The sequence below is a fragment of the Nuphar pumila genome, chromosome 16, assembly GCF_984573655.1.
Source record: "Nuphar pumila chromosome 16, dmNupPumi1.hap1.1, whole genome shotgun sequence".
NCBI lineage: Eukaryota > Viridiplantae > Streptophyta > Magnoliopsida > Nymphaeales > Nymphaeaceae > Nuphar > Nuphar pumila.
The window spans coordinates 44,351,953-44,363,164 of NC_143264.1; positions in this window are offsets into that span (position 1 = coordinate 44,351,953).

Below are 11,212 nucleotides of genomic sequence, written 5' to 3' on the forward strand. Positions count from 1 at the left end.
GTATGGCTTGGCTATGGCCCAGGGTTCCTGCAACCTTGATTGATGCAAAGTACGCACAACGGTGCGCGTCCATTTCTCGAGTTAAGCGTAGCGATTTCCCGCCAGAGAGGGGAGATGTCGCTGAAATGGATAAAAAAAACGCATGTTTTCTCCGTAAAAGAGAGGAAGTGCTGCTAAAAATTCTGGAGAAGCTAAGAATAGCTCAGAAAGAACGTAGCAGGATACTCTGACACATAGCAGAGTGCTACTCAGTTCATGGAATGCCTTCTACATCGTAGAAGGGTTCATCGCACCGCTGCCGGTAGAGCAGGGGAGGTGTTGACGAAATGGTTAGCAGAAAAGCTGTTGAAACCAGTTGAACGACATAATGATGTCCGTTGATGAAACGATGTCAGAACGGCTCGTATCCCTGTGCTTGCAAGGGCACCTTGCTCGTAAGGACCGCTGAGCCGGAGTAGAGGTTGCGCCTTGGCTAGGTTTGAACTCATTGCATAAAAATACGTCGAGTAGCCGATCTATTTAGATCGAGTCATATGCATGCTCATTGAGAACGGTTACGCAACCAGACTCGTAAGGGCTGATGAGCCAGAGTGTGTTGTATCCACCTAAAAGAGGTGTGATGCTCGTGGTGGCCGCAGTGTCAAGAGCGGTGTTCTGCATGCATATGAATAAGACTTAAGGTCGCAATTACCCCGCGATTGAAAATCGTGTTAGAGGTACCCCCTCAGTAATGATTGTGCTAGGGTGGACTGAATGGGGTCGGGTACATACTCCCGTAGTGCTAAAGCACGAACTGCCTGAATGGGATGCTTATATCAATCCAAGTAATTGTAAGACTGGCAGACCGTTTCAGGAATTATGCTCACTGTGCTTCTACTCCCGTTTCATGTTTCTTTCTAGGTATGTTCTTTTCGTTGCTCATGTGCTCCCGTAATCGCTTCACAATCTTATCTTACTTATTGCTTCATACTACTTTTTGTAATTGTGATTCACCGTGAAGATTTTTGGATCCAAGTTAATCGAATTGAATTTGGTTTTGGGTTTCACAACCAATCCAATTCGAGCTTTGGGAATCCTGCCAGAACTAGGAGTCACAGTCCTTAAAATAAAAGGAGAAAGGCTTTGGCAAGGAATTGGATTGGTTCTCATGGCATGGCTAATACTAAGACTTGACCGAACTACCGAGGTGGTATCCCATGTGGTAAGCATGGTCTTGTGCCAAGCTGAAGGCCCAGGTTCGAATCCCTCTACCACATGGGGCTTGAGAGATATTTGGTAGGGGGTCTGCCTAACCCAGCTTGCCATTCCAAAAAAAAAAATAATAAAGACTTGACCGAATTAGTATTGTAGAACCAAGATTGAGGGCACAACCTGATCCAACTTTTTTTTTTTTTTTAGATTTATGAAATGAAGAAACTGCCTTGAAGACGGAGACCTAGTCCCACTGGACTTAGCATGTCGTACATGAAGTCGTCGTCCCTGTAGCGTAAAACTTTGTGGGTGCACCCATTACCCCGGCCTTGTTTTGGCTAATGTAAAAGGGGTGATGCCCACGGGAATGGATCCTAGAGTCCTAGACCGTCTATTTAGCAACCTAGGCCTCCCTCCTACTATGTCAAACTGAAGCAGGTTATATGTTCCCCTCCCTCAGAACACGCAGGTGCGTGTTCTCGGGTTTGAATGAGTGCCACATATGTAAGCACGTGGGGCTCGTTTCCTAGTGTATGTCGGTATCACTTAGCATCGGAGTGTGGTGTCTTTGCAAAGACTTAAGTACCCTTTTTCGCCATTAGCGTCATAAAACAATGTTTCAAGTAAAGGACAAAAATATCCTCCTGCCAGAAAGGGTTAAAATCATCATTGTTTTCGCCTTAAGGAATAAACTCCTCTGCTTTAACAGGAGCTCCTCGCAATATATCGCCCTAAACGTTCAGGATCACCCTTTAACGATTCACCATTTGCTGTAACAGGAGCTCTCTTTGACGACACACCCTTTGTCATCGTTTGCTACTGTCGGAGCATCCTTTGTCGTCGTCTACTGTCATCGAAACATGATTTACCGTCGTCTACTGCTGTCAAAACACCCTTTGTTGACGCAGTCATCTATTATCGCTGGAGCATCCTTTGTCGTCGTCTGTTCGTGAGAAATAGTTGAACTACCAAAAGAATCAACATTCTTTCTATTGTTCATCATGATACTAGGGTGCAAGCGTCGAACTGAGTAGATAGAGAAGAACGATTTACAATAGAGATAATGGTGGCAGCGTTGAACTGAGTAAAGTAGCGATTTACAGTAGAAATCAGATAAGAGAGTAGTGATTTACCGTAAAAATCATATCAGAGAGTAGCGATTTACAATAAAAATTAGATAAGAGAATAGCGATTTACAGTATAAATCAAATTAGAGAGTAGCGATTTATAGTAGAAATCAAATAAGAAAGTAGCGATTTACAGTAGAAATCAGATGAGAGAGTAGCGATTTGCAATAGAAATCAAATCAGAAAGTAGCAATTTATAATAGAAATCATATTAGAGAGTAACAATTTACAGTACCAATCAGATTAGAGAGTAGCAATTTACAGTAGAAATTAAATCAGAGAGTAGTGATTTATAATAGAAATCAAATCAGAGAGTAGCGATTTACAGTATAAATCAAATTTCTATTGTAAATCATTACTCTCTGATCTGATTTCTATTGTAAATCGTTATTCTCTGATCTTAGTGTTAGGAAACGCTCAAGCAAAAAAATGAAGAAACAAAAACAATCAAACAACAAAAAAAGAGGGACACAGATTTACGTGAAAAAAACCTCTCCATAAACTAGAAAGAGAGTAAAAAAAACCATAGTCGCCGAGAGAGAAATCTTATTGCTATTTTCAACAATTACAATAGAGAAAGAAAAGAAAGAATTTATACAAGGCAAGAGCGACAACCCTAAACCTAAACAAGTCGGGTAAAAAAAAAATTTATTTTGGGAGGCGCTGCCCCCCTTGGACCCCCGCCCGCTAACCGCGCAGCGGGACCCGCGCTGGGGAACCCCTCCCTTTTGTAATGGAAAAAACTATAAATCAGGCTCCACAAGTCATCAGGCAGGAACAAGAAAACGGCCATGTGTTGTAACACAAGCTAAAAACAAAGGCGAAACATGCAAATCTATTAACGAGGAGCGGGAGAACATTTTTATCCAACACATATCTATCTTACAGGAGGACATTTCCGTCAAAAGCATATCTACCTTTTTTATATGTTATTTTATTATAAAGTCATCGTGGGCCACATTGACATATGAATTATCACGGGTCCCAAGACATTCCTCCGTACATACCGAAACATGCAAATTTGTATTTCGGGGAGAACACACAACACCATCTCATGTCAAACCCCTTTAGTGCTCCACTTGGCACTGCTCGGACACGGGTCAGGGTATGGTGATAAATAAGAAGACCCGATTAAGAGTTGAGTCCAGACACGAAGGTCCAATTAATACATCAAGTATAGTTTGGGAAATTTTATATCAAACCTTAGCCCGACCCGAGTTCCGATTAAGACCCACAAGTTTTCAATGTAAAAATGATAAAAACTATTATTTAACCGACCAGGTCTGGTTCATGTAGTTCTTATCGTGTCTCATATGGTTTCTCTTATGACGGGTTCGATTAGACTCGGGTTCTGACCCGATATCATACCCAAAAATCAGGGTCAGATATGATTCACCTGGGTCCAAACCAAATTCGACCCGTTGACACCCCTACTTGGACATGGTTTTCGTAGAAGCATTTAGCAAGCATGCTAAACACCATTAGTGGTAAGTCTGATGTTGCCTTTGGCTGGTTGAATGGCCTTGACTCATGTTTTTGTTTCTTAAAATCAAGTTTCATTCCTAATCATTTAATCAGATTAGCCTAAACATGCTTAACTGTTGATAAAGTTGGTCAAGTTCAAGAACATTGCCATCCAAACGCCAAACTCTTAAAAATACCTCCATGCACGCACTTTTTGTTTTGATAATGGAGAGAAACCATTACATTGACATCCCGTTACAAGTTGAAAGCTACCACCTGATTCTGTTTCAGTGTTCATATCAAACCTGCAGAGATCCAAGATTTATCTAGCAAGGCAAAAATGGCTGGAACAAATAGGGTCATTATCTATTCTCTCTCCAGATATGTTGTCAGTATCGGTACTGGCCCTGTCGATACCGATATTCAAGTAAATTGTTCGGAATCAGTTAAAAAATAATTAAAAAATATCATGCGTCAATCAGGTTAAAATTATTAAAATAATATTAAAAATAATTTTAAGTTCTTTTTGTATTTATTAAAAAATAGTCGATTCAGGAGTAATATCATAAAAAGTAAGGTAGGGCAATTGGCAAAGCCAGCACCAGCAGGTTTATGATTCTGGATTATCGTCATCTGTGGAAGCCCAGAGACTTTTCCATCATTAGAAAGAGTTGGTAGGGATATTTTGGTAACGTTGGTTACATGGGGATTTTATTGTAATTTAACTGCATGGTCGCTTGTCGGTACGCGGGTGCAGCTACATTTCCTCCGTTGCAACTTCTACCAACATTCGTTGGAAAATGATAAGTTAAAAAAATGGGATTTTTTTTATTAGGGCCAACTTTTTTCCTATATTTAAAAAATTGTTTTGCTCACAATTTTTTGAAATTTTAGATATGGACTGAGCACTTTCTGAGAACAGTCTAAACCTCAAGTCAATATCTATCATTTTGGAAAACGTGATTTCTTTTTGTTTTCTTGTATTGTTCCTTGAAAATTGAAAAGTTGCAATTTGATTTGTAATTTAACCTCAGTTAAAAGAATAATACAGGCTTTGTTGGGCACTTTTCAAGAAAATAAAAACCGATATTTGAAATTTGAGAAAGTAAGGCCCATATTTGAAATTAGGAGCAAATAGTTGGCCTAATAAAAAAAAATTCTTAAAAAATAAAAGAATAAAAGAATAGTTCTATAGGGATGTCTTCCTCCAAAGATCAGTAAGAACACCATTTCCCAAAAGAATTTCCTTGCGTTGTTGAACTTTGTTCAGGAACGCACGAGACTTCCAAGGTGGTCGTGGGGCTCCACTGGGGTTTTTACCAGCTTGGGCATGAGTATTTTTTGTCAAAAAAAAAAAGGAAAATTTGCCTTGGATTCCTAGAAAGTGTCGGTGGGCAATGGGTCGACAGAATGGGCCAAGCTGACCCAGCCTGCCATAGGATAGGTTTGGATCAAGGTTTCAGGCTCGAGCCCGTTAACTATCAGAATAAAACCCGACCCTCATATATGTGGGCTGGGTTCGAGTCAGCCCGCAAACTACCGGGTTGGCCCGACGGCTCGAGTTATTTATTAATTTTTAATAATATATATATATACAACAACAACAACAACTACGCCTTCATCCCAAAACAATTGGGGTCAGCGATATGAACCAAAACAGAAATTCATTTTGGGTCTTCCACATGAATCCTTTTCCTCCAATCATTTCTATCCAATGCCATGTCCTCGGTGAGGTTCAAAGCATTCATATCCTTTCCTATCATCTCCATCCAAGTCTTCCTAGGCCTACCCCGACCTCTTTTAACTAATATATTTTCCCATTTCTCCAACCTTCTAACTGGAGCATCATTAGGCCTTCGCTGAATATGTCCAAACCACCGTAAATGATTCTCTCGCATCTTATTTTCAATATATATATATATATTTTTAAGAATTATTAATTATATAGTAACTTGGTAGCTATTATTATTTATCTAATTAGTTGCATTAATTTTATGAAAGCTCCAAAGACAATTAGTTGGGTACATGAAAACTTGTTAATTATTTATTATTTATCTAATTAGTTGCACTAATTGGTTGGGTTTGGGTCGGGCGGGGCCGAGCTCAGCTCGATCTGCTTCACATTAGGGCCAATGGGCCGAGTCATGGACTGCTTTTAAAACCTAAGCCCTTTAAGGATCAGGCCAAAGCCCGTCCCATTAGTAAATGGGTCGGATCATCTTTGGGCCGGACTGCACTTAAAGCACGGTGGGTCAAGCTCTAAATGGACCCGAGATGGCCTAATCCCCACCCAAACAGTCCAAACAAAAGGAAAGTGGTGGAGGTGGGCCCATTCAAAAAGTTGCCCATCATCCATCTTTGAGATGGACGATGGGCTCATTACTTGGTATGATTGGTCTCTTCTTGATGGTTTAGACCTTGTTTCATAGCTTTAAAATTTGTGGGCAGGTTCCCCAAAGACTATTCCTTATCTACTCATCATTTGAAAGCCAATAAAAAATTATTTAAAAGAATATATAGTTTTTTTTTCTTAATTTGAAGTCCCACGCTGACCAACTGGACAATCCCATGGTGGCCACTAAGACCAAGTTAGAGTAAGTAGGTTGCACTCACACGTTTTGGTTGAACAATAGATTATTCATACAAAAAATGATTGTATTATACGGGTAATTTGACCTGATTTCTTAAAAATCCTATAATTTTTGATATTCTCTCGATGTCCAAAATTATAAATATCCGACATCGTTAGGACCCTTTTATCCTTCGCAACTGGGGATTGAGACCTTTTTGCGATAAAATTATATCGTCCATCGGATAGGTCCAACTCCCACTTAAATATATAATCACAAGTTTTTTATGCGAATTTAACCTCACGAACATCACATAAATTTATTTATGAATTTTTGGTAAAACTGAAACCACCAAAATCTCAAATATCTGTCTGATTTATATATAATAAAAAAAATTGCATAAAAATACTTATGAAACACCTCTCACAAATATCATATTGCTTCGCATATACTTCTCAAAATTGCACAAATTTATGTCTGAAACTCCACTTAAAGGGAACCAACAAAATCGCAAATATGCTACTTATATATTTACAAATTTTTTATTATATGTGATTTTTCTTAATACTTGCAATTTTTGCGAATCATATATATACTTGTTTTTGTTTGAGGCTTTTTTCTTCTCATTTATATCTGCAAAGAACTTTGTAAAACCCTTGTGGCAATTCTTGTATTTCGAGGAGGTTGTGATATCATCGTTGTGATCAACTTCTCTATCAATAGGTTCGAAAGGTGAGTTTCATACAATATATATTTGTGTATCCCCATGCGTATTTTTGAGAAGGTTGCAATATCATCCTTGTGATTGACTTCTATTTAGGGTTTACTATATTTATAATTTTTCATAGAAATATATATTATTATAGATGATTTATGATTGTTTATTTCTTAATTAATATTTGTTGTTCTTGTATTAGTGTAATGAGGCTAGGGTTCATTGAGCATGAGCATTAAAAGGGCTAAACTATACTATCGTAGTTGTTGTAGGTCATCAATGATGGCATCTAAAAGGGCTAAAGTACATTACCGTAAGTTTGATTACACTAATTGAAAATATATAGTGATCTCTAAAAATATTACTTTTAAGGAATATGCGGCTTTAATGTCTCATAAAACCAGATATGCGACATACTTATTGAGTCGCGACATACTTATTGAGCCTCTGCTATAGTTATTCTTCAAACTTAAACAATAAAAAAATATGAATATATATTGAGGATGATGATAATGTAGAATTGAGGTTATTTTGTGGTGATTTTCACTTGAAAGTATACAAAGTTAATGAAGTAATTAAATAATCAGTAGTTGATCAATGGAATGATGTGAATCCTATTGAGAATGCGCATCTATCACATACATCATTTATTGATCTGAGTCCTTTGTCTATTATTCAACTATCCTAAACAGTGGATGATATTGATGTTGTACATGATCAACGGATCAATGCAAATGATATATAATCACGTGGGCAAAGAAGTGACGGTGATCTTCATTGCAATAATTTGAATGACAACAACCTTTATGGGAATACGATAATGTAAGGTATAAGTTATCATTTTGATATAATTTATGGTTGAGATGTAGGTGTGATGATTAATGTGATATTTTGATGATTAATCTTGAATGTTGAAAATGCATAAATGATGCATGCATGAAAGCAAATGAAATGATATATGCAATGAATTTTGATATAGTTGGTGCAACCAAACAATCAATTAGTGATAACAACGATCATGTTGACACTATATAATCAGATGATATCGATGATGATGAGTATACCATGTCGATAGGAGACAATGAAGACATTGATGACATTAGACAAATAAGGGTGGGTGAAAGCAATCCACCAAAAGCATTGGAGAATATGAACTCTTGGTTATAGTTTAATAGGTTCTCATATAATGAAGAACAATTGAAAATCAGTGAAGCAAAGACATCTGATTTGTATAAGCAATTGCGTAATAGAAGGCTTAATGATTGTGAACAATTCCAATAGCTATCAACACACTCAATCGATCGAGAAATTGCTTTGGGCAAAAGATTTAATGATCTCTAACATTGCCGTATTTTTTAAAGATCATGTGATCATGAATAACTCTAAAGTAAAATTCTTAAAGAGCTGCAATAACAGAGTCACTATCGTATGCTTGAGGAAGAACGTCTATATGTCAATTGATTGACCTTGGAAGATCCATTGCACAAAGGTATACACAACAAGTTTCTTTCAAGTGAAGAGGTATGATAGCGAGCATACATGTGGTGGATCACTGGGCAACCTTGTAGTAGAAAAAGTGATTTTCAAGTAGATTTCAAGTTTTATTCATAAACACATGCACTATAACCCGAATATAACTCCAAGAGAAATCATGAATGACATCAGTCACGCAAAAGGTATGAAGGTTACTTATAAACAAGCATGGTGTGGATGAGAACACACTAAGCTTGCATTATATGGTTCATTCAAACAATACTTCAAGATGCTTCCCACCTAATTGGATCATCTGATAAATGTTAATTGTAATGCCCCAAAATTTAACTCAAATTTTCTAGAATTTTTTTTAACAATAGAAAAATTCAAATTAATTGGGTTAAACATTTCAGGCACATCAAAAGAATCATCAAAGCAACTAACACTCATTTTATTTCTAAAAGTTTAAAACATAATATCAGAGTTTGGAATATCTAAATGACATAATTACAATAACGAAATTAGAAATTTAACATCCCAAGAACACAATAGATCATATATCCTGATCTGCACATCATCCCACAACCGTTCTTTATCATTTACTCTTCTCCTAAAAAATAGTAAAATAATTTGTGTCAGACTACAACCAGTCTGCATAGGAGAATACTATGATTTTGCAAAAGTATTATGTAACAAGTATGCAACGTGATGGAATAACTATGGACAGTAAAGCATGATACTATGCATGGCATGGATGAATAAGTAACAGGAAACTAATTTATTACATATCACAATTCTAACTCACGAAAAAGCATATTATGAATCATCACCTAATCAAACAAATAATCAAAGGTTTAAAAAATTAATCATATGCTCAATTAACTAATCACAGGTTAACATGTTCATGTATAAAGCTCGCAATCATTTGTCTGAGTGATAAGAAGTTAAATTTAATGTTTCTCTTAAATTATCCTGCAGGTACTCGCCGGATAAGGAAACCGTAACAGAAGAGAACATTCCGGGGTTTATTATGCATTGGTGTTTTATTAACCTAAATGTCTAACTAAAACTGAAATCTTAAGGAAGCGGTTGAATAATCGTGAGAACCTCTCAAAGACCCAAAACAATAGGATGCATCATTAACTTCTACAGAAGAACGTGGAGCTACCACCTAAGACAAATTTGGTAGTCCGGGTCTCCTAACTCTGAGAACTGAAGACCAACGAGTTATTGCCGCTCGAAGCAAAAAGCACATGTCCCTGGAGTTGTGTACCACCTACCCTCTCTAAGGTAAGCCTGAATCTGAGTGGTTTGCCATCTTATTAATTTGTATTTTCTGAGTTATTAGGGTTTTTCTGGTCTTAATCTAGTAGCTCAAAGACACTGGAGTTTTCCAAAATTTTGAATCATATTGCAGTTGTAGTAGACCTACAACCGTTCATACCTTAAATAGATATGTTAACCCACCTTTATCCATGAAATTACGCAGACCCACCCAGAGCACTCTGGTACCTTTAAACCATCAGGCACGAATGCCCTGATACCTTTAAACCAGTCAGACGAAAAATATTCATATATGTTTGAATTTACATCTGTATTTATTTTATAATTTTGAGGACTAGTGTGTGACCCTCAAAACTCTAGCTTGACACTTATGTGCCTATAGTCAACCAACTCGCAGATTCGGTTAAGAGATCATCATTTTCTTTTCTCAATGGCAAATTGCCACAACATACCATTAGGTTTTACACTTGCAGCATCCCACACATAGTGACGTGTGATGGCAGCTTTTGCCAAATCAGCAGAGACTCATTTGTTTCATGTAGAGATCATGTGGTATAATCTCAAAGATTTTGTAGTACTTTTATATACACCTTTCTTCAATCACCTTCGCATTTGAACATTCCAGATGGTATACAACTTAATGGGTGTTTGAGCATTTCAGGAAGTATGCAGCCTTATATACATTTGAACATTGTCTTAACATGCAGCTAAATATGCATTTGAACATCAACTGAATATGCAACTAAATATTAAATTAAACATCAACTTAATATGCAACTAAATAGGCATTGAGCATCAACTTAATATGCAGCTTCATATGAAATTGAACATCAACTTAATATACAACTAAATAGGCATTGAACCTTTTTTAAAAATATTCATCTTAATAGGCATTTGAACATTAACTTACTAGAAATGAACATCATAGGCTTGGTCACTATTTCAGAACTAATTTCAAATCAAGTTCAAGTGAGTAGGAAGATGCAGAAAATGCAGGCATGCTGACATATGCAACTAACTATTTAGAACCCAACTATGTATATTAACACTAGAGTTATCTATACCTACTTTTTAATATTGGATTAATCCACTGTGTATACAGTACATACTTATAAGCTAACATGCGAAAACTCATAATTCTTGCATACGCTATAATCTGAGTATTGACATTTCCAAAATTGAGGTAATTTAAACATGGAAACCTACTCTGAACATGTACTAATAGAGCATTAAACTATTAGAACCTGCGATATCTTTAACAGAAAAAATTATCCGGAACATGCACCACGCTTTATCTTTAGCCGATTTGAGAAACAAAAACTTGAAACAGGTGTTACTTTATGCAGGAGAAACTAACCCGATTATGCCATAGTCTGTGTATAAAAATT